General features: G+C 44.9%; 1 long non-coding RNA gene across 5 annotated transcripts in view; it reads right to left on the reverse strand.

Moving 5' to 3' along the window:
• LOC148053263 (uncharacterized) overlaps positions 1–7,540 on the reverse strand; it is a 36,326-nt gene extending 28,786 nt beyond the window's left edge. For 3 of the 5 annotated variants that reach the window (XR_015708751.1, XR_015708749.1, XR_015708750.1), the window contains exon 1: positions 7,435–7,540. This is a non-coding gene — a long non-coding RNA (uncharacterized LOC148053263). Of the gene's footprint in view, positions 1–6,672; positions 6,951–7,281; positions 7,413–7,434 lie in introns of those variants that run through there. The other 2 variants (XR_015708753.1, XR_015708752.1) reach the window with 2 other exon arrangements.
• Positions 7,541–23,899: the final 16,359 nt, after the last annotated feature.

Here is a 23,899-nt window from a genome sequence, read left to right on the forward strand (position 1 = left end):
TCAATCCCAGTAGCTGAAAAAAAAAAAACCCGCTGCAGTGTCCCAGCCACAGTGCAGACCACTACCACTGGACTGATTTACCGAGCAGGAATGGATTTTATCCCATTCCCTGCCTTTGATAGCATCCAACAGGGTTTGTGCTCCAGTGGAAATAGATGACGCTGGTGACATGGATGGGTCCCCTTTCCACTCAGAATCCTATGAAATAGGATATAATGAACTGCTTTTTACGAGACTGCCTAGTCCTAAACAGGCCACATTTCAAGTATAACAGATGATGCCTACTTAAAATACTACAATGTTTTTAAAAGAATGCATCCTTTTCAGACTTGATCTCCATCTCCAAAGCACCACATACCTTTTATCAATTAAAGTAGGGCACTGATCCCCAAAGATGCTGACATCTCCAACTCAGAATTCTGCAGTTCCCTCCAGGAAGAGAGCCCTGTGCTAACCTCTGATTAATTTTTGAGTACCAATACTCATTTCTCACTGAGTGCCATGTGTATTCAAGCAATATGCTGCATTGAAAGAACACAGAAAGTGACAGCATATGGAACTGAATAAGAGCAACAGCAAATCTGCTATGCTATGCTCTTAACAAAAGGCCAAAGAAATGCTGTAACAAAGAAAAGCCACTTTATTTCACATACTGGTTCCTTAACAGTACACTCTTTATTAGCGTGTCCTGCCCTTCAGCTACTTTAATGTGCTGAGCCAGTCTGCCCCTGGTTAAATGGTTCCTGAACTGTGTATACCTGTTGCCCCAACACAAAACTCTTGTTTACTTAGAGAACTTTGCTAGATGTAGCCCATGTTTTAAGCTGCTTTTTCAGGCTCAAGTATGGAACTGTGTTACAAACTTCAACAGGAGAGCCAGAAAAATACTCAAAACAAGTGTTTGCCTTATTATAATAAATCCTCCAAATCACTTTATTCCTACAGTCTCACAACCAATGGTGAAATAGAGCCCCCAATATGATGCATACGAAGTTTGAAAGAGTGCAAAGAAATCATTGAACAGCAATAACCCTCTTTGCAGGGCTCCCATGTCTCGACTTTTTCCTCTGAGCAAAGTAGTATTTGGTGACAGAGGAGGGATAGCCTTCTTCAGCCCTTGTATACCCTTGTTCAGCCTGCAGTTTAAAATGCTTTCAAGATACATATGCTAGATAACGCAAAGATGAAACCACAAATCACAGTTCAGCACCAAAGAGTCATGTTCCAGTCACTACACTGTATCCTTTTTATGGCAATAGCCAGTATCAAACCAGTGTGGCAGTTAAGTCCTTAGATGGATTTTACTGCTGGTGTAATATAATACTCCCAAAGACTACATTCAGCCTGCCAGTGGAATGCTAACACAACATCTCCAAGGGCTTTATGAGCTATCAGAAAGGTCATGTCTTCTGCAGCAGAACCAGCTTAATGAGCTCATTTTAAGGGCTTATAAATACTCAAAGCATCTCAGCTCAGGTAGAACTGTCACAACAGTACAGCCCAAGAATATCTGCAAGGCCATGCTCAATTAAAAGTTACATACCTGGTCATACAAACTCATTTCTAACCAAAAATGCTATTTAAATCAATGGGATAATTCCAGGGAGCACCACAGGATGAGCACATTCATGTCTGTTCATATTCAAACAGTATTTAGAGAGTTACAAATACTCAAAACTTTAGGGATGGCCCTTTCAAAATGGGCAGTGGTTACATTAGCAGCACAGCAAGTACTTCACAGACAAGTAAAGCAGCAAAGTCTACATCCAATGATTTTCAGTCCAAGAATACACTCCTGAACCCCTTCAGTTCTATAAAAATGTCTAGACCTACAAGCACAGAAAACTGAGATGGGTATGGCTGTGGCACCAGCTTAAAAAAAAAAATTATATAGGCAACCAAAACAGCATTCCAAGCTGTGGTACCATAACACCCTGTAAAATCTGGTCCCCAAATTTATTTTTAAGTATCAAACTTTCAGCAGAATCATTCTTCAAAAACATCATTTTCTTGATCACCTGACTTGGAGAAAAAGGTTGTTCTAAATCAATACACTGTACTTAGCCATGTCATGGGACCCCCAAAACACCAGATGCTGCAAACCGACCTCTTTAGATCTGTATTTCAGTGCTTGCAAGGAAATGGTGTGAAAGAGTAAAAGCCTGTACCCCATCACTGATCTACACTCTGACCTGAGTCTGAACAGCCAAAGTCAGTTTTCACACTGAAGGGGGAAATTTATCTCCACATCTCACATTTTTTGCTGTTACAATGCCTTGCCAGAATTAATGCCTCCACAATGTTTTCTATATATATTACAGAGGGAGCTGCTTGACATGCATCCTTCTTTGTGGTGACTTGATGAAAGTCATTCACACAGGGCAAGTGAAAAACCTGTAAGTTAGAGCAACAAACACGTTACACTTTAGCAAGAGAGCAATCCAAGAAAATAAGCTGAATCCTAAGCTGCACCATAAGTACAAAGGGTATGGCAGGCTAGCATAAACAGGAAAGTGGAAAAAATAATGAACTCTGAGGAAAAAGTTGCATCATTAAAATTCCTAGCCCCAGTCTGCCTAATCTCCTGGCAAGTTTTAGAAGGACAGAGGTTTCTCCAAATCCTTTTCTTGGTGAATTCCCATACTGGGAGCCTGACAGCAGAAACAGCAGCACAGAACTAAACACTCCAAGATGAGGCGCCATGACCACAGAACAGAAGCAGCAACATTTTGCCTGATGAACTGACAGCAGCAGCTCCAACTCTGGTAATGCTGCTTTAGCACACTTCAGCAAACACTTTTAGGTATTTGCTCTGCTGTTAGGTTTAAGTCCCAAGATGCTTGGAGTCCCAAGTCATCTCTAAGTTTCCTGAAAACTCTTTAACTAAAACATTTGATGGAGTAAGCCAAGTAAGAAACAAGCTACAAAAGGCAATTACTTTTCTGCTTTGATTACAACCATATCTGCAATACAACAAAAGATGAAGGAGAGACTTAAAATTTTGATAAGGAGGAAACCCTTTGAAGATATTGGCTTATTTACCTTTAAACAGTCAAATGAAAGGATCAGAACAGCCACTAAAAAAGTATGATTTACAGGAAAATGTTTTTAAATGGCCTGGTTTTCCTGTGAACCCAAGGTAAAAAAAAATATATTAGAATAATCTAAAAATAAAACATAACAAGGAACAAAATGGTAAAATAATGATCTTTAGTACTTAAAGTCCATATTGTCAGGAATGCACACTGCTGCCTTTGGCACACTGTGGCCAGACACATCACATTAATAATAAATGCCAGGACTAGAAGTTCAAACAAGATGGAACTTGTTCCATTGCCATTTTTTTAAGGAAAAACCAGAAAAGTCAGTTCTCACAAGTTTTATTTATATACCCTATAACACTGCTTATTTGCAATTCCACCAAGTTTTGTCAGCCTGTTTTGCATTTGGTTAGATGAATAATGTGGAAGAGGGGTTTACTATCATTATGGCTTTTGGAATGCATACAGGAATTGAACAGGAATTACATTAATAGCAAAAAAATTAATGAGAGAATCAGGAGCTCCCATCTCGAAGTGAGAAGCATTAATATAAAAGACACTGCCCAAGCGATCCCTCTTGGTCTTCTCCCCACCTGATACTGTGCACCTGTTGTACAGAAAAGTCTCCTTCAGAATAAAGCAGAGTCTCTAATAAAGCCAAGACCTGAGGAAGGAAGCGTGCAGATTAGGCCTGACACTAATTAGCTTTTCCACAGGACCCATAAATGGTTACAAGCAACAAAGGAAATTCTCTGCAAGGACCAGAAAGGTTTCGCTTGCCAGAGTCAGTATCAGAGTGCAGTTCTGGATGGGTGCTGAAGAATAACCACATATTGTGGTACAGGGCCCCATGAGATATGGGTTGCAGTCTGGTCAATGGCCAAAAGACTAGTTTGTAGTTTTAAGTGGTCAGAGCCCCATTAGACACATTTCCTCAGAGGCAGTGGCCAGAGCACAAGTGCAAGTCAGTAAAGGGCCCCTCCAGAGGCAGAACCCTATCCTCCTGCAGTGAAGGTGCCTGGTAACAACTGGTATAATACTCCACATAAACTTAATATCCCTCTATTTGTCTCAATTCGTGACATTTTTCCTCAGAACCGCATACAGGCTTCCTGACTTCACAGGTATTGTGCCCATAAGTAAGCCAGTCTGATCTTGTGGCTGGTAATTTATTCCAAAAATATCAATTTTAACATTTTAGCTCAGCTCTGAGGTCAAGCCAAAGGTCTCTGGAGCATTAGTCAATCAAAACCAACTCCCAGTTGCCCAAATGATCTAGACAGTGTGCACAGTAACTCTAAGCCCCAGTGAGACTGTATACCATCCTGCTCGATCAGGAGTTGTTTGCTCTGAAGAACACTTGAGAGATTGCCAAAGATCAGTAGTGTCATAGCTCAAAGGAGCAACAGCTCACATCAGGAATTTGTAGGCTGGTTTGCCATCACAAGAGTACTCAGTGACAAAAGTCTGAATAAATTCACAGCACATCCTTTAATTTATGTATCTGTGCCGGTTCTGGGCTACAGTAGGTCATAAAAAGCGTGAGATCAGAAGGAAAAAAAAAAAAAAAAAAAAAAAGATGATTTCATGGTACCAGTCATTAGAGATCTGACTGTAATTAGACAGATGGAAGCAGAGAGCAAGATTTTACTGCTTATTTCACCTCTCTCAAGAATAATTCAAGAAGTCTCTTCTTTCAAATAATAAAAAGAAATGCTTGTACACTGTGAAAAAGGAATTGTAAAACGGTACCATCAGAAAAAGAAACAGCTTTTGTTGTAGCAGCAGTGCATATAAGAATTACCAAGATGTCACATACAGTACAAACAGAGCCATCTAGCATGCTAAAGTATTCAGGTACTCCCAGGTGGCACAAAGATATTCCTACATACTTTGCTTTACCCTGAAACTAGATGAAGGCATTCATCTCATTTCAATTTCTCCTGATCTCTCATAGCAAGAGGTACTAATTTTCTGCCAGCTGTTCTAGATTTATACATAGCTAGTAAAACTCTTTTCCTCAAATTTGCTGGTGTTCGCAGCAGGAGCAAACCTACAGCTAACCAGAATTACTTTGTACCAGCAGCATCGTGGATGATGAGCAAAAAAGATACAAAGCCAATAAATCCATGAAGTATATATCACCTAATGTGTCATGTAGCTTTTAACAGGTCTTTTGCTATGCTCCACAGGAGAGAATGACTACCTCCCTCTTAACCAGAGCTCCAATTCAAACCCTGCAAGATCTGCTAAGATACTTCTAGTTTCCAAACACATTTTTTTGATTGTCCTGCTCCAACATGTTTCCCCCTCCCTGGAATAACAGTGGAAAATTATGGGGAATTTGCCATAAAGAAACCTGCCAATTTGAGAAGGATGACATTACAACGAAGCCTGGCACCATGAATTTTCATACTGCTTCATCTTATGCGATGTCCAAGCTTAAGCAAAGAAAAAATCTACGTCAGCATTGTACAGTACTTTTCAGCGGCTACGCTGAGCGGTTCACCTGTCAGCACACCTCCAACAGGCCTGCCACAAGGGCTAGGGCCAATGTCAAACAGAAACAGTCTTCCTAAGTGCTCTCCCTCAAAGTTTTACACCTGTTAGCTCCCAAGACAAGGGGAGGTAGCAATAAGGCAACAAGGACTTGTTGTAACTCAAGACATTTTCTGATCACATTTACCATGTTACAGAAAGTTACCAGGCAGAACGTCACTACAAAAGAAAAAAGGCTGGAAGGCAGCCCATGTGGCATCAGTCTCTGGGCTTTTGCCTGTCTCCATGAAAGGATTTTGTACTTTCATTTGATTTCGAATGCATTTAAAAAAAAAAACCTCTACAGGCAGAGCCACTCTGACAAAGTAGCAGCCTGAAATAATGGAATTATGACCCGTTTCTAAACAAAAGCTAATATCCAGGTCTCACAGTTCCCCAACGAGTTCTCAAAACATTGTGCAAAACATGGCAACTTTTAATTTGCACTTGAGCCTGTCCTTGTACAGATTAACTAAGGTTCTCCCTTATTTTCTAATGTGCAACAATCAATAAGGGCCGCAGAGAACTAACCTGGAACCAGAGGTAGCAGAAGACTCCAGAAGTAAAGCAATAAAGCCAAATGAGAAACAAATGGGATTTTTCAATTTCCCACCACCTGACAGCATCTCCACTGCATGGCACCCACGTTCCTATCACAAGGTGAGCTTCTAGGATGGTAACTTGTGCTATTAAGAAAGCAACCACATTGGTATCTTTGCAGAAAAGATAACCGACATTCACAACTGTTTACTCATTTTAGATTAAGAAACACCTGGTTCTCTTACATAATTTAAATTGTCAAACATTGTGTAGGAACTTGGGGGTGGAGGGGGAACTGGACAGGACACACAATCTCATTTTGTTTTCATTTGAAATGCACTGCTTCCCGGACATGAGCAATACATTCCTAATTCTTCTGAAACAACCAGAAGGGCAAAAGGCCAGGTGATATTGCTTCTGCACAATGCCAAAAGAATATCAAATCACTTGCAATATTACCAAGCTAGGACCAAAACCTACAGCTTAGGCACTGACCAGATCAGTACCACTGGATCCCAGTATTGCCTCTACAGAGAGCCACACAAGTTCTTACCTGGAGACATCTCTCAGACTTGCACATTTTTCAGCACTGCTACTCCACTCATCCATAACCACCGTGAACAGAGGAAATAATCACAAGCACCAAGCTGAAGTTCAGCAGAGGCCTAGACTTATTCTTGTGCAGAGGTCAGTTACTGGTTCAAATACAAAGACCAAGCCAGGTTCTTGCCTCTAAAATAGAAGTGCTAAGTTGGTTCTATCCAGCTGAAAGCCACTGCGTTGGCAAAATGAAGGAAACAAAGTCAGCAACATCAGAAGCCACCTTAGCTACAGGACCGTAGTATTAGAAGCCTGCACAGCCCAATTCAGGGGATTCAATATTTTTAGTTAAAGCAATGCTCATTTTTTGCATAGATTAGTGCAAATTAGATTCATAAAAGTCTGCAATGCCCTCGAAACTATCTGCTGCCCTGAAAGATCTTCCCAGCGCATCAGCTCTACTACAACAAACACACTCAGAATATTAAACCTAGGGGTTTAGGAAGCAAGCAATCTCTCTCCTAGGGCACACCCGATTACCCACAGCTGCGCGAAATGAGCACAAACCCCCAACGCCCCGAGCGAGCAACCGAAAGGCCCAGCCCCACTCGCGCCCCGTCACCTGCCGGCAGCGCCGCCGAGGACAGCCGGGAGCCCTCCCCAGGCGCCTGCTCCTGCCCGCTACCCCTGCCAAACGGCCCAGACCGACAGCCGCCGACAGAGGGCAAGGCAAGGCCCGCTCCCCGGTGCCACCACACGGAACGGACCAACTCACCCGCGCCCACCGCTCAGGGTACCGCCCCACACCGGGCTCTGGAAGATTCTGCGGCCGCGCCGGCGTGAGGCGGGGCGGGGGCGGGGCCGGGGAAGGCCCCGCCTCCCCGCACGGCCGGCAGCCGCGGCCTGGCGCGCGGCCCGCCGCCATGTTGCATGGCCCAGCCGGGCGTTCCCCTGCGCCGGGGGATAAAATGGCGGCAGGCGAGTGCAGTGGCTGTGCCCTTGTGGTACGCTGGTGCTTTTCGGTCACGGTTACAGAGCTCCGGGAGGGAGTGGGGGGGATGCTGTGTTTGGCTTCTCTGTCAAAAAATGCTGGTCTTCTGAGAGGTAGCTCTCAGAGGTAAAAAATGGGCTGGTCTCACCCTCCTGCTGGCCCTTTCCTTCCCCTGCCAAGCTGCTGAAAAATGGCTTTTGTAGCAGAAACGTTGTGTGGAAAATGAATGGTTCTCACAGCATGGTTATTTGCCACGCAGGAGAGCGGCCTGTGCAGTCCACCGGCCTGGGTACACACATCACTGTAATAAAGAAATCCATGCTATGGAAAAGTTTGGGATCTGAATGAGAAATGTAGAGAAAGGAGAAACCTGAATAAACCTGAGCTTCAAAATAGCAGCAGTGCTTTCTGCTTGATATGCTGCGGATAGGGGTAATGGCCACTTGGCTCTTGTGCTCCCTACAGTGCCCGACGACGAAGCCGGGAGCAAGGCATGGCCGCTTTGCTTTTCATAGCAGGGTCTCTGGCAGCCAGGAGCAGCATTCAGTCCTCCCGTGTCCCCTTGGCAAGGGGCAGCAGCAATGTCATTTCTCTGTGGCACAGGTTCCTTTCTTTCTGGCAAGGATATACTTGCATTTCATTTCTCTGGGAAAGAACAAAGGCAGTTTCTCTGCAGGGATTTAATTTTAGATTTCTTTTCAGTCCCCAGACTTGCTCAGGCTATTGCTCTGGGCAACAGATTAGTCTATGGGAAAGAGTGTAATGAAAAGCTGGTGTTGGTGAGGGCTGTTAGAACAAGCGGGAGGCTCTGGAGGAACACAGTGAAAGGCAAACAAAGCGCAGGAAAAACACTGAAGGGAGAAACCCTTTGCTGGCCAAGATAATGCCATAAGTCATTTGCACCTATAAATCTGTGGCCTGTATTCAGTCCCAATGCCACAGGGGATAGCATCATCCTATCAACAGATTATCTAGGGCATCCTTTTTCATCTTTGCAGGAATAAAAGTCCCTGTAATTCACATGTGCAGGGTCAGACCTTGCTACCCCTTCTACCACAACAGTGACCAAGCTAATCCCTGCTTATTCACACCCCTCAGAGTTTTGATTGAGGCAATCTGAAAGATTTAATAGAAACTGGAGTGAATTTGTTTCATTAAGTAATTGCAGAAAGTTCAGCCTGAGTTTGTAAACCCCTTTAATGATGCTAATCACCTCCTTATTTGCTGTCTATGTTGACTTGCAATCCTGGCTTTGTTTATCGTTTAAATGCGCAGAGTGCCTTGCCTCTAGGTGAAGTTAAGGGCTGCACAACGCATGCCTCAAACCAAAGAATGAGGGCTGCAAAAATGATGAATCCTCACACATCACTACTGACTAGGTACAACCTTCCTGTCACATTCACCCCAGCTGTCTGGGGACACTTAGAGGGTAAGAGTCTTGATGACAGCTCTGCCCTATGCAAGAATCTACACTGAGCTGGAAGCCCTCTTTGCTATCCTAAGAGGGAAGCCCAGAAGCCCTGAATGCTCTTCTTTCTGCGTATATGCCTTATCCTGCCTTGAAAATAGCTGTGTCTTGGGTTTTTGGAGAATTAAACTTGAGATTGTGCGATTTTTAAATTTCAGAGCAAAATTCTTTCCAACTCACCCATCAGACTTGTATTTCATCCTTCTCAAGCATCTGAAATGGCTTTTCTATGTGGGATGTATGTATGCATGTCCTACAAGGGGCAAAACAAAGGCTCCTACAATTATGTAATTTTGAGTTGGAGTTAACACATTAAAAAGAAGAAAGCTGCTCACAAGAAATAAGAGGTTTCTCTTGGCATTTAACCTTTTCGGTTTTATAGAGTGCTTCTGTTCACACAGATGCAGGGAGATCCACAGATGCTCACAGTGCTGCTGTGATACAGACCATGGCCAGCAGAGAAACGAGCTTTCAGAGAGGGTTCACTGCAAACCTGTGCTGTGTTATGTGTAACACTCTGCAAATGATCCTAATAGTCATGGAAATGAGTTCCATTTGGCATGAATCACAAGAGCTGCTAAGTGAGGGCCTCTAAAATGGGCCTGTTAGGAAAGACAGAAATAATGAGCTGTTGTACTTTTTTTTTAAAGCTCATTAAAGTGGGACAGCTGTTGTTTAACAGTTAACTGCAGGAAATAAATGCCAAGAGTAACAGATACTGCAGTTAAGTAAGGCTGACTACCTGCCCTTTATCTGAGTAATTTGCATATCATACCAAAAGTATCACACAATCGCAAGTTGGTATTTTTTGGAAACTGTCTCCTAATGACAGGTATGGCTATTACTGAGAAGGTAGCAAATGCATCACAAGAAGGACCCCAAAAGATCTCATGGAGAATTTCCAGGACAGGCAGGCCCAGTACAACTAAGGTAGCATGCCGTATGCCATGTCAGACCCAATATCATCACCATGGCTGGAACTTCGAGAGCGACAGTCCCTAGCCAACGTGCAACGTGCTGCCCGTAACCCCCTCCCACATTTCCCATGACTGCAGGAAGCTTCTGCTGCAGGTGGTCAAACATTGCACCTTCTTGCTTTTCTTGCAAGTCAAGTCTGTGGGCTGTTGGGGGTTGCCTCCTTTCCCTTCTAAGAATGAACACAAAGCTGGTTTATCTTCATAATGTATCAGCTTGGAAGTCCAGCTATAGCTGGGAGGCAGGAGCTGTGATTTGAATCCTTGCAAGCAAGGGCGAGACCCACAGGCAGATCTTCTCCACTGCGAGTGCTGTGTACAACAGGCTACTGAATTACAGTGTGAGGAGGAAGGCAGCATTATCCTTCCAGCAATTGTTAACAGAAGCAGCGGGAGCTGTGTTCTGCACGAAGCCCTGTGTGCTTCGTGCGATCTGAGCATCCTTTCTAGGTCAGTCCTCTGAGGCAGAAGAACACCCAGTCTGAGATGTTTGCAGGTGTGCAGTAAGCACTAAACTATTCCTCTCTAACAAAACTCAGGCAGCTTTAGGCAACAAAAAGCATGAATTTATAATCCAAGAAAACTTCATAGGTGTTTTCAGAGTGGGCATGCCAGACATTCTGAGGATCATGTTCTTGGAGCAAACTGTTCCTAGAACCAAAAAATTACATGTTTTTTAAAACTGCTGTGCCTTCAGCCCTCAACAGTGCCTTGCTGGCTGTGTGTAAACTGTTTCAGGGCATGTAAAACAGTTCTGCTTAATCCCTGCTGATTTAAGTATGACTTACTCCTAAGCTTCTACAATTACTTCTGACCGCACACAATTTGTACGAGAAACCAACTTTTTGCCACCTATGTCCTTTGGTAGATACTATCCCACCACTTTCTAGTACTGCCTAGATGAAGTGGGGAGAAGGTGCCTTTCATAAGGACCAGTTTTCATTTATTTATTAGTTGCTTTCATTTATGAATTGCTTTGTCCCTGCATGGTCACAAAACAGAATTAAGCAAAGTATACATTTACCATGCAGCTTGACCAAATAATGAGGAGTATTCCAAACAAACAAAGTGCTCTATGTGACAGCATACTCAAAACATATGTGTCTAGGCAGGAGCAAGGTATATGGTAGATATCAGCATTCTTGGGGAATAAATGCTCCAGAGCAAAAATCTCAGTTTAGTTCACTGAAGTACATTAAGTCTTCACTCATGAGCCAGATGTAGTCATGCCTCCAATAACATTCTTACACAGAATGCTGTTACGGGTTAAACAGTATTTTGGATCAGTTCAACATCAGATCTGTCTTAAATAAATTCAGCAAGTCTCTTAATTTAACATTTGTGAGGAAGGAGGAATTCAAGCGCACACCTGTAGGGACGCTGTAACCATGCCACAGAAATGCAGGTGGTCGAGACAAGACACTACAGGAGTATTTTCTTTCTTGATGATTTCAACATCAATGAGGCTGTCATTAAGCAACCTCATGAAACAACAAATCTAATCAACGTGAAGCATTCAGCATGACAAGTCACTAACGCATATGCTTCCCATGGGATTTTTAGGGTACAAAGATATTTCAAAACAGGAAAGGTGCACAGTCATCCCAAGTTTCTTTTTAAAGAATTGTCATCTTCACAGTTAATATTAACGCATCCATTACAGGACTGAAACAATTTTTTTCTAGCACATACTGCCTGTAAATGTTATGTGTACTTCAACATGGTAGGCATCACATGGCAGGAATAGGATTCGAAGGCCTGTTTTTGAAAGAGACTGAAACCTCTGCAGAACATATTAGACTATTCAGTCTTCCTCTCGCAATCAAGTTAATGCCTCTGAGGCATTCAGCATCACTCAGATCACCACTGATACGATTCTCTTGGGGCACACCAATGTGAAAGGATATTCCGAAATAGGAACAAGAACATATCACATAGGTATTTAGAGCAAGACAATTCCTTCCCCAAGGACCATTGTCAAAAAACATTTATCTCAGCCTGTCCATTACAGTTTCAGGCCAGATTTGTATGCCTCACTACAGCAGGTACTGAAAAGAGAGAAGTAGGACTCAAACGTGTATTTGCAAAGGTGCCTGCTACCTCAACACGTGAAACATAACTTAAGTCTGCAGCCAACACACATGCATTCAAAAGCAGGAAAGAGGCTGGTGAGACAGTTAAGGCTCATCTTCCCAAAGGGCTGTTATCAAACAAGGTCTGGCATAATGTGCCCATTGCAGAAAGATTTCCAGCCCATACATCACTGTGTAAGTACCACACACAAGGAATGGGCCACAAACCAAGCCTCAGCAGCAACCTACACAGTGATATAAACCAGTCAGCCAACCTGAAACAGCTGGACACTCAAAAAAACCCCGAAAACCCAAACATCCAGGTTTCCTAAAATCATGCCTCCCCAGGGACCAGAAGAACTGAAAATAGAAAAAGACCACAGCACCTGCATTCAGGGTAGTTTCTTCCCAGTTTGTTGTCATCAAACACAATCTATATGAACAAACCTCCCACAGGAACAGCTCAGGGAAATTCCCAGCTCCACATCTGTCCTTATGCTATACGACAGTTTCACGTTAGGATAGGATTTGAACTGAGACAAGACCGGCACCAGCATCTTACACTCCCAATCATCTAAGTGATCTCAACTCAACCAGCAAACCCAGATCACAAACAAACATTCCTGCAGGATCATACCTTTGGGAGTCATGGTGAGTAGGAAATCCTGCTTGCTAGTCAGAGCATCGATTTCATGGGCAAGTCTATCCTCACCACTCTCTGTCCACTGCAGGGATGACACAGGAATGACAAATACACTGTTCAACGTGTCCTTGACACTTACAAGTGACACAGCAGCGAACCCAGCATCTGACTCAACTTAAGGTCTCTGAAGCCTTGCAGTTCCCTGTTTATATCATCTAATGCAGCCACACTCAGTATACATTGTGTTCCTTTTCTTCAGTAATTTGACTGTATTTGGTCAGGTGCCAAACACAAGAAGTGACAGCACAATAAATGACTAGGCAAATGCCACTTCCAACCCATGAGACAAGAATGGAGATAGATACACTTTTCTCCCAGGTATGCTAATTTGTATGAAACAGTGTAGGGATTCCTCGATTAAGTCCAAATCTTACACTAGTCCATACTGTTACAACATGCAAGCTAACCTGAAGATGGCTTGAGTTAGCTCCTGTGTGGGTGGGTGCTCTCTCTGATACTGCCTAGCTTCTTTTGAGCATCTCAGGTGCTCTGACAAGGTAGACAGCCAGCTCTGAAGAGCCTGTGCTGCTCTCCCCACATCAGTAGCAGTGCGGAGGAACCAAAACTATGTGTCAGTGTCCCCGTTCTGGGACAGCACCAGTGACGACAAAGCCATGTGCTGTTAATGTCCCTGTGCGACAGGCAGCCTTTGCATTCAAGAAACGATCTTGAATGCAGGTGCTGTGGTCTCTGTTTTTGCTTCTGTTAGTCCTTAGGGAAGCATGTTGTTAGGCAACCTGTAGTACTTCACGCAGCAACACCATGCAAGTTTCATTTGCCCTGTCATGACACAACAGCATCGGTTTTTCACTCCAGAGGGAAAAACTTCCAGCAGTAATAGCCAGTCTGAACGTAGCGTAGGATGTATATACACTGTCATACTCCATAGCAATGTATTAGACAGTAAGGAATGAAACATCTCTAAAAACTGCTTCTATTAAACCATACAAACATTGTTGCTAACTGAAAATGTGATTGCATTCAGTCTGTGCGCAGGAGGCTGTCAGGCAGCCTGTGTTTTCTAGCCCTGTTGGACTCATTTATCCCAAGTTCATTTGAACTACCTTGTCTGCTAATAGCAAGTCCCAGCAGATGGCATTATGTTGCAAGGAAACATTACCCCGGTGCCAGTTGCCTTCCCCTTAGCTCTACAAGTTCAGAGGGGAGTCTTGAACTTCTCTGTGCTTGGGCATAACCTTACCTTCTTCTTGCTGCTGTGGTTTTGCCAAGCCTAGCGTACAGTCATTACATTTCAGCTGGGTGGAAGGATGGAGGAACAAAGCCAGAAAGAGACAGCAAAGCTTTATGTGGCTTTTATCTTCATTCTTGTAGCTCTGTTTCAAAATCCTTTACCTCCCTGTGCTCCCTGATGCCACAATAATCTTGATGTCAGCACTGGCACTGTATACAACAGGCTGATAATATCTGTTGTCTCTCCTGGTATGCTGTAGTCCGTCTTTTCTAGGAGCCAGACACTAAGTCAAGAGTAAATTAGTGCTGAAATACCTCTGAATTCAGATGCCAGTGAGACATAAAAGGTTTAAGCACAGGTATGTGACTGCAGTTGTCTATAGCGCAGTGAGAAATAATCCAGAATGGCAGACCCAGCCCCCGGGGGTTTCCAGACCTGCTAAACAGTGGGAGCTGGGGTTGCAGGCACAGCAGCCCCACAGCGCTGTCGCAACTGCTAGCACTAGTACTCAGTCCCTCCTCAGATATCCTTCCCTCCCTTTTCCCAATTTCCTGCTGTTCCAGCTCTTCTTTGTCTTCAGGACTTCTGCATGGCTGGCTTTGTTCCTGAGATTATAAATCGTATCATGCAGATGAAGCAAAGCCCTGCTGTGTCCCAGGCTACAGGGGGGGTTACAACAGCAGTCCTTAGCTCAGTCCGTGCTCCTCTACGCCACTGAGTCATGCTGTACTGTTTGTTGTGCCCAAGCACAAGAAGCTGGACTTACTACTATGAAAAGCTGGTGATAACTCCTGTGACTCAGTAGTTCAGGGCCATACACAGACCCAAGGGTCTGCCAGTGTGAGATGTAATTCCCTCATCTTTATTACAGAGCTGCTGACCATGAAGCATCTAGCTCCCTGGTGACTGTAGTCAGGTAAAATCAATGAGGAGCAGGCATCAGCGAAGAACTGGAATAAGCAGAACCACTTAAAACGGAAGATAATTGAGTGTAATCAATCCATTCAACTGTGGAAGATGTATAGAAGCAATGAGATCAAGTTAATTCTGGTTCACTAGATAGAGCTTCTTCAGCCCCTGCTTTGCTTGGTACCCTGCTATGTTGTATGCACAGCTGTTTTAATGCATTTATATGTTTCAGAGCCCTTATTCAACATGTCACTAGCTGTTCCCTGTTTAATTGCTGGAACGGTGCCTTTTCTGTGCATGAGATCCTGGGTTTTGATAATTACTCTTTCTGACACGAGCAGGAGTTCCTCTATCACTCTATTGCTCTCAAAAGAGCTGGCATTTCAATACCTTTTTCTTTGCACCTTTTATTACCCAGACACAATCTGATCCATCTTTAAAGATTTTGTGTGTGTGTGTGTGTGTAAAGAAACATTACTACTATGCCATAAGAAATCTGGAGAACCTTCATTCATTATGGAGTATACACTTGACGGTGATGTTAGGAACATGGACTAAGCAGAAGCTAGCCAGACATTTTACGAAAGAAGTCCATTTTATGCTAGGCAGTACGGGCAGACCGTTAAGTATCTTGTGCCACCTGCTGGCAAGCACCGCAAGTTACAGCTTCCCAAGGACAGGGACGGTGACAGCTCTTGGCTGCACCGTGGAGCTCAGGTGCTGAGGGTGCTGAACCACCCTGGCAGCAGAGGCAGGGCGGGACGTGCTGAGACACCGAGCTGCGCGGGCAGCTGGCACCCAGCAGAGCTCACACCTGACACGGCTGAGGCGCGCCGGTGCCTGCCCTGTGCTCTGCGGCGCGCTGGCAGGATTTAGTTGCTCAGATAAAACACGACAAAACCTACATTTTTCTGGGGCCTCTGCAGACTTTGGCTGATTGCTTGCAGGGCCACGATCGTATCCATGTGGTGTTCTTTGTTCTGGTGCTGCAAGGGGCCAGGGCTTACTCTCTTGGGCTGTACAGGCTGTGGAGGGCTGCTTGCCTTTTCCCGTCTTTCAGGTTTCCCCTTTGAGGTTATGCATCGCTCCCAGCCAGGATTTATCACAAGCTGAAGGAGGCAACCTCTTTTCCAAATCTGTGCAGTATATTGTATTTGTATGCCACAGATCAGCATCTGAAACAGATAAATAAATATGGGTGTATTATTAGCAAGTGCTTGATATGCTAGGACTTGGTCCAGAACCCACTGAAACTGGAATTTTTCCCTAGGCATTTAAAGAAAACAGTTGTGCAGGAAAAAAAAAATCATCAAGATTAAGTCAAACATCTACTCAGTGTCTGTGACATGCTCTATCACTGAACTATTTCCTAACTGATTAGCAAGTTCCCAACTCAATGTGAAAAAGGGAGACAGAGGGTTGCTATTAAAACCTTCTCCCCTCTTTCCAAGCTGTGAGCAAATGAGGAACACAGCCTTCTGGTTTGCAGTCCTCTTACCAGAAGGACAGAGTCATAGGAACTGATCAGAGAAAACTGATATTTTTTTGCCTCTTCCTTCTTCTTAAAGTAATTTTTTGGCAAAGACATAAGGTCATGAGTAATTACAAAGGTACAGGTACCAAGTGCTGCAGGTGAGGAAAGAGGATCCATGAGTGTGCTGGTTTTGGCTGGGACAGAGTTAATTTCATTCCTAGTAGCTGGTATGGGGGTAGGTTTTGGATTTGTGCTGAAAACAGTGTTGATAACACAGGGATGTTTTTGTTATTGCTGAGCAGTGCTTACACAGAGTCAAGGCCTTTTCTGCCTCTCACACCACCCCACCAGCGAGGAGGCTGGGAGTGCTCAAGATGTTGGGAGGGGACACAGCCGGGACAGCTGGCCCCAACTGACCAAAGGGCTATTCCATACCATATGACGTCATGTGAAGCATATGAAGCTGGGGGAAGAAGGAGGAAGGGAGTTATAACATTCAGAGTGATGGAGTTTGTCTTCCCAAGGAACCATTACACATGATGGAGCCCTGCTTTCCTGGAGGTGGCGGAACGCCTGCCTGCTGGTGGGAAGTAGTGAAGAATTCCTTGTTTTCTTTGCTTGTGCATGCAGCTTTTGCTTTACCTATTAAAGTGTCTTTATCTCAACCCATAAGTTTTCTCACTTTTACCCTTCCAATTCTCTCCCCCATCCCACTGGGGAGGGGGGAGTGAGCAAGTGGCTGTGTGGTGCTTAGTTGCCAGCTGGGGTTAAACCATGACAATGAGCCAGGATTGCACCAAGTAGCAGTTTCCAAGAGTTATAGCAAAATGGTTTTCAAAAATCCTCAGACAACCTCCTGACGTGTCTCCTTTCCTGATTTGTGACTGACTGGACTGAGCTTTGCGTAGCACCAAAAGACAAAATTCAGCTTTGCGGGACATAAGAAAAGGCACTGCTAGAGGAAGAGTACTTGGTTTCTACTTAAACTAAAAGGATATGCACCAGCTGACAGGCAGCAGAAGTTCTGGTACAGTGAAGGGCCAAGCTACTCTTTTTTTAAGAAGGAATTATGTACAGATAATTTTGCCCCACATTACATTCCTCCCTCCTACACACACACCCCCCTACATAATCTGAACACCCACTGCCCTTTTGCTCCCCAGTGAGATGTCACTAGCTAGGGTTAACATCTGTGCATCCTTCTCTGCCCCGTCAGGCTGCAACACAGCTCCCATCTTCCCTAAAATACTTATTAGCCTTTGAAAGCTGTAGGTGGGCAGATCACAGTCAGCCAGAGTGTTTCTCCTCCTTTACTTTCACTGTCTCTCAGCTCACACAAAAAAGCTGGTAGCAAAGAAGAGATGAGAGGGAAGAGCAAAATTGTCAGCAATTCACTTTGTTCTTTACCTTGTCCTTCAGCCCATGCCTTCCTTTCCATCTTCTGATTCTCACACCCATCTGCTGATAGGCACATAACTGGCTAATGTTGAATGTCCTGTCATGCTCAGAGACAGTGCTGAAGGTCGGGGTCATTCCTGGGGTTACCCACAATAAAGCAGTTATCTGTGCTAGAGCCACATACGTTGCTTTATGCTCCTTGCTCCTGCCTGTATCACAGAAGGATAGCATTTCAGCAAAACTCTGTAGGTCAGCAGGAACAGGGAAAAAAGTCCTTATTCTCTCTCTGAAGTTTCTGCTTCATAAGTTCTCTGGGACAAGGACTGTTTTTTATTATCTGACTGGGAGGAAGTGGCCTTGATTTCTCAGGCACCCTTAGACACTAAGAAAGAACAAATACTGAACATTGGCAGCCTTACAGCTATGGGCAGCCAGAGGCAGCAGGTGTTCATCTCACATGACAGGTATGAAACATGTCCTCTGACTAAGTGTAAAAATCCTTGGCAGGAGGTGGCTGACAGTGAACAATCCCAGGAAATACATGTTTCAGGTTGAATTAACCTAATGACTGCTGGAGAAATTCAGTGAAAGTGGTAAGACTTTCAGACTTGGAGCACCAGGTCGTTATCTCCACGATGCAGCTCACCAGCCACTTTGTATCTCTGGTTTATATTTCTCTAGCTTTATTTCACTCATTAGAGTAAAATAAAACATTAGACTGTTCTGAGCAGTTTTCCAAGAGGAGCTACTAACTGGATGAGAACAATGAAGCGGCTTGCTTATTTCCAGCACTTTCTGAAACTGTAGGCTATTTCAAAGCCTGTCATGCTGGGAGTGAACCAGGCCACAGCTCGTTGCGTAAACTCTTGTGCTGTGGCAGGGTGGGACAAGATGATCGCAAGAGGCCCCTATTAACCCCAATGATTCTGCGCTTCTGTGAATAGCTGATTAAAGTGTTTCAGATTAAATTGGCTGCTTACTCAAACGCTTTCTGGCACTGTTCCCAGCGTGGCGGAGCAGTGCCAGAGAGCAGAGCCCCCTCTCCCTGCTGGCTTGGGGGAGTTGCCCCATGGCAATGCCTGGCCAGCCCTCAGGGGAGGCCCTGGTGCGTGGCTGTCGTATGCCGTAGCCCCTCTGTTGGAGTGACTCCTTGCCAAGGGCCTGGCAGCTGAGGAGAAATGGCTGGGGCTCGGCCAAGCAGCACCTGTGGCCTTGAACACTTCCTCAGCGCAGGGAGGGCTGGCACGGGCCGGGGCGGCGGTGAGCTGCTGGCTGCCCCTCTGCAGCCCGGGCGTGCCCAGGATGGAGGGAGGGCCGGCTGCAGGCCTCAGCGCTCACCTCTGCCGCAGCAGGGTAAATTTGCTTCTGCTGTGTCTCCTGAACACAACCTGCCAATGGGGGGAAAACAGTACTGAGGAAAGGTCAGGAAGGAGGTTTGGGCTGGGTAATGTCTCCCCTCCGCACCCAGTGAGGGCCTGGCTGGAGAATGAGGGCTTCTGAAGGGGGTGGTGAGGTTCCCTGGGCCTGAGGGGAAACGCAGCCTGGCTGTGCAGCGGGGCAGGGTGGAGGAGGGCCCCTGGGGTCCAGGGGAGGGGTAGGGACCTGGTGTGCAAGTCTGGGGAGCCACAGGGGAAGCTGCCAGCCCCGGGCGGCGGGGACCCCTATGTTGCGGCCCTGCGGAGGCCAAAGGGACCTGGGTACTGGGACACAAGTGTTTGCGCCACAGTGCGGATTGCACGAAAGGCCCTACCCCACGGCGGGAAGAGATGGTGGGCACAGCAGGAAGGCTGGTCGGGTTGGTGGGGCAGGCACAGCTGAGCGGGGCACAGCCCAAGTGCCTACGGGCAGCAGCAGCTGGCAGCTGGGGCCGAGAGAAGCCGGTGCCGGAGTGGCCATTGAAACTCCATGGTGCCCAGGGGCGGTTGGTGTCCGGCACCAGCGCTCGTGGCTGCCAGGTCTGGAAGGTTCTCCACAGTTGGCAGTTGTCGCAGCAGTCGACAGTTACTCCTCTAGCATGGCACCTGCACTCCAACTGTAATGGTAACTAAACCGCACACCCACCTACCATTCCCAACCTGGCCCAGCCCACACCAGCCTTACTGGGAAGGCCAGAGTTTGTCTCCAAAACTGTGGGGTTGAGGAGGTTTTGCGGCTGTATGTGTCCCAGCCGGGCACCGCTGTGGGGTAGAAGCTGCCGTGGATATGGGTGGTGTTACACAGCAGGTCATGGTGCTAGCAGAAAATCCACTGAGAACTCATTGCTGACTCAGGAAGACCCTGCGCCTCCGACTGTTGGAGGCAGGGGGATATTCAAGAAAGTATCACCATGTGCATGGTCTCTTCTCAAATTATTGCTGGGCCTCCACTTTTGGCTGCCGTCAGAGACAGGGACTGGGCTATAAGGACTCTGAGCACACGTATGTAATTAGTTCTCTAAAGCATGACTGGTGCAAGGCAGTGAACTGCATGCAGTAGAATGGTGCATTTGATGAGGTAATTATTCAGCTCTTGTAAGCACTCACAAGCACCACTGAGCTGTAAGTAAATCATGTTTGATACCTCTCCTCCTCCACCACACATACTTCTGCTGTGAAGATTAATACACATTTCTGTATCGGAGTCATAGCCTTGCTTAAAGAGCCAGCGAGAGGAACCTCAGCTACAAGGGGGCAGCAGGGTTGTGGGAGATTCCTCATAGCCTTTGGAGACAGGGCAGAAGGCCAATTCAGGCTTTGACTCACAAGACGTTTTCCATTAGGATTTACATACACTGCTCATGTTCAGTTCCTGGAGGAGGGATTGCTGTCAGCAAAACATGGTCCCTTTAGAGGCTGATAACCTGTGAACAGTTGCTTCTCAGAAAACAGCACTTCACCCAAACACTTTGCCCATAATTTGAGAAACTAAGTGAGACAACTGCTACAACTAACACTAAAATATTTTTCCATTTGAGTAGCTCTCCAAACTGTTTTCTTCCTGAACATGATAGCATTTTTGATAGCCTAAGTGCAGGCCACCTTTTGCAAAAGGGAAGGGTTAAACCATATGGCAGATCTAGTGACCTGTGTTATACCTGTATTTTGTAACATACACCACAAAGTCCTGGAAACTTTATAGACCTGTGTGACCCTTCCATGTAGAACTAGTGTTGAAATAAGGGTACTTAACCAACCAGATGCTGTGTCTTGAGAGACTTCTGATGTAACAACTGAAAAGCACTGCGGCTATACATTAGATTGAGTCCAGGCAAAAGTAGTCTATGCCATGCTAGCAGCAGTCATGCCTGTATTTCAGGAAATCCAAGTTTTCTCAAGGATAGCCTTGGAATCCCCCCTGCATTGTTGCTATATAATAAGAAACATTATAACCAAACTAAGATGCCAAGCCAAAGTTTTACAAGTGAAAAACTAATTAGAACATAAATGTTCCTATAAATTCATGGTTGCAATATTCATATGCACATTTTTATCAAAAAAAGGAAAAATATTTTAATTTTAGTATTTTTGTAAGTTCTCTTAAGACTCTGCTGTCTTCATCTCTGATGAAGCCAGGACAATGGTGAGTCACAATCATAAAATTTAGATTGTAAGATCACTTCAGATGGAAAAGATTTGTATACATAAACTAGAAGTAATAAGGGAATCCGTGCTGCTTATTTCCTAAGGCTGAGGCTCTGCTTTGCAGTCAGTTAGTTTTAAGGTAGAGGAAGAAAGGAGGATTTTTTATAGGTTTTTTTTTGTGTTTAAACAGGGACATTTTAAGGTATGTGAATACAGGGGACCTTGAGATCCATGACACAAGTGGTTATCTGCTAAACTCAAGGACTAACAAAATTACACAACTGCAGTCACTGCTGTACAATAAGATGTGCACTGCCAGAACCATAAGTGTCCTGGTTTCAGCTGGAGTAGAGTTCATTTTCTTCCTAGTGGCTGGTATAGTGCTGTATTTTGGCTTTAGGATGAGAATAGTGTTGATAACACACTGATGTTTTAGTTACTGCTGAGCAGTGCTTACACAGAGTCAAGGCCTTTTCTGCTTCTCACACCGCTCCACCAGCGAGGAGGCTGGGGGTGCACAAGAAGCTGGGAGGGGACACAGCTGGGACAGCTGACCCCAGCTGACCAAAGGGCTATTCCATACCATATGGTGTCACGCTCAGTATATAAACTAGGGGAAAAGCTGGCCGGGGGTCCGCTGCTCGGAAACAGGTTGGGCATTGGTCAGCGGGCGGTGAGCCACTGCATTGTGCATCACTTGTTTTGTATATTCTTTTATCATATTATTATTTTCCCTTTCTTTTCTGTCCTATTAAATTGTCTTTATCTCAACCCACAAGTTTTACCTTTTTTTTTTTTTATTCTCTCCCCCATCCCACTGGGGGGGAGCAAGCGAACAGCTGTGTGGTGTTTAGTTGCCTGCCAGGTTAAACCACAACAGTAAGGTACAACACGTTTTTCATCAGTGTGATTTGCTGCTATTTACAGTCAATAAAATGCTGGAATTGAGACTACTTGGTTCTTCCAGTGCTGATAGATAAGGTCAGTGTACTGGTTGCTGTGCATGGCAAAGAGTTAGGACTGAAGACATTATTGATTTGTGTAATACTTGCATTAACAGAGTCCTCAGTCATGCATGGGATTGTTAGAGTGGTCTTATTTTAGATTCACCACAGTCAAGCACCTAAACTTCTGTGGATTTAGTTCTGAGGGACAGCATAGAGAACTGATGCCCAAATTTTCTGGCCAAACAAGAAACAGAATGTCTTCCAAAGGCAAGGGAGGAGATGAACATGTCCAAATTGGATCAGACTCCAGGACTAGCAGGCTTAATTCACGTGCAGCGTGTGCTGCACATATGTACACACATGTCCTGGAGTGCTCCTGAATTGCCTTGGGAAGATGGTAGCTGGGAGCATGCTGCCACTAACAAATATTTTACTAGACCTGCCACTGACTCCTTCATGATTGCCAGGAATGAAGGTACCAGGAGCAGGTTATAGGCCAAAATAATTGTTCTGGTGAGTCATACCAAGCTCACAGGCCACAAGTTTAGCACCATCAGTACAGTGAAAATTTGTCAGAGATCGAGGTTACACTCCCTGCTCTCCCAGTTGCAGTCTGTAAAGGGGTCTTGGCACCTCTGTGATGAACATAGCAAAAAAGATATCCTCTGCACTAGTCAGTGATAGTGGCACAAAGTGTGCCTGTCTGTGTCTGCTGGCAAGAGAAACTAAACTGCTTTAACAGTGCTGATACTCACAAAGCTTTTGGGCACCTGCAAGAAGAATGGGGCAGCTCGCACCTCTCTGAGCCACCTTGGCAGTCTGTGAACTCAGGAAACTTTCCTACAAGAGTGACTCAGTAGTTCAGATTGGTAAAGCAAATTTTGTTTGCTTTTTTGTGCTTTCAGTGGGATTTGTTTGGCAATCATAGCTAGCTAAAAAGTCTTTAAATGTCACATAGGACTCGAGAGAGCAAAATTTGAGGCTATGGCAATGAGCCCTGTCACTACATCAGTCAATTCAGAGCCTTCACAGTAGAGAGTTATGGCTTCTGAGAATCAAGGAGTCTTTCTCTTCTGCAGCCATATTTGTCTCTTTTTCAGCTGGTTTCACAGTTAACCAGGATTTCTCTGCCTCAAAACCACAAACCTTTCTTCTTCCCTTTTTTATTGCCGTTTAATTGCTATGTCTCTGGGTTTCTGAGGCTTTCTGTTTTTTAAGAAGTGTCAACAATTCATGTCCTTGGGATTCTTTTTTTGTTTTTGTTTAGGGATATTGTGGAAACTCTCCCATTGCTGGAAAGATAATACTAAATTCCTTATTACTCAGCAATCACTCCAGAGGAACCATCCCTTTGGTTGCACTGCAGAAGATGAGTATTTAGTAGACCAGTACCAAGGGCTAATGAAAAGAGTGCAGAGGCTAATGCAGAGGCCAGTAAGACTTTCTGCAGCAGGAGGCCTGTGCTAGCTTTATCACATCACAATGCTGGATGTAGATAGAATCCCTAAAACCAGAAGTGAAAAACCAAAAAAACACTCATGAGAGAAAGCAA

The sequence above is a fragment of the Nipponia nippon genome, unplaced genomic scaffold, assembly GCF_047370975.1.
Source record: "Nipponia nippon isolate SJK-2023a ecotype South Korea unplaced genomic scaffold, ASM4737097v1 scaffold_4, whole genome shotgun sequence".
NCBI lineage: Eukaryota > Metazoa > Chordata > Aves > Pelecaniformes > Threskiornithidae > Nipponia > Nipponia nippon.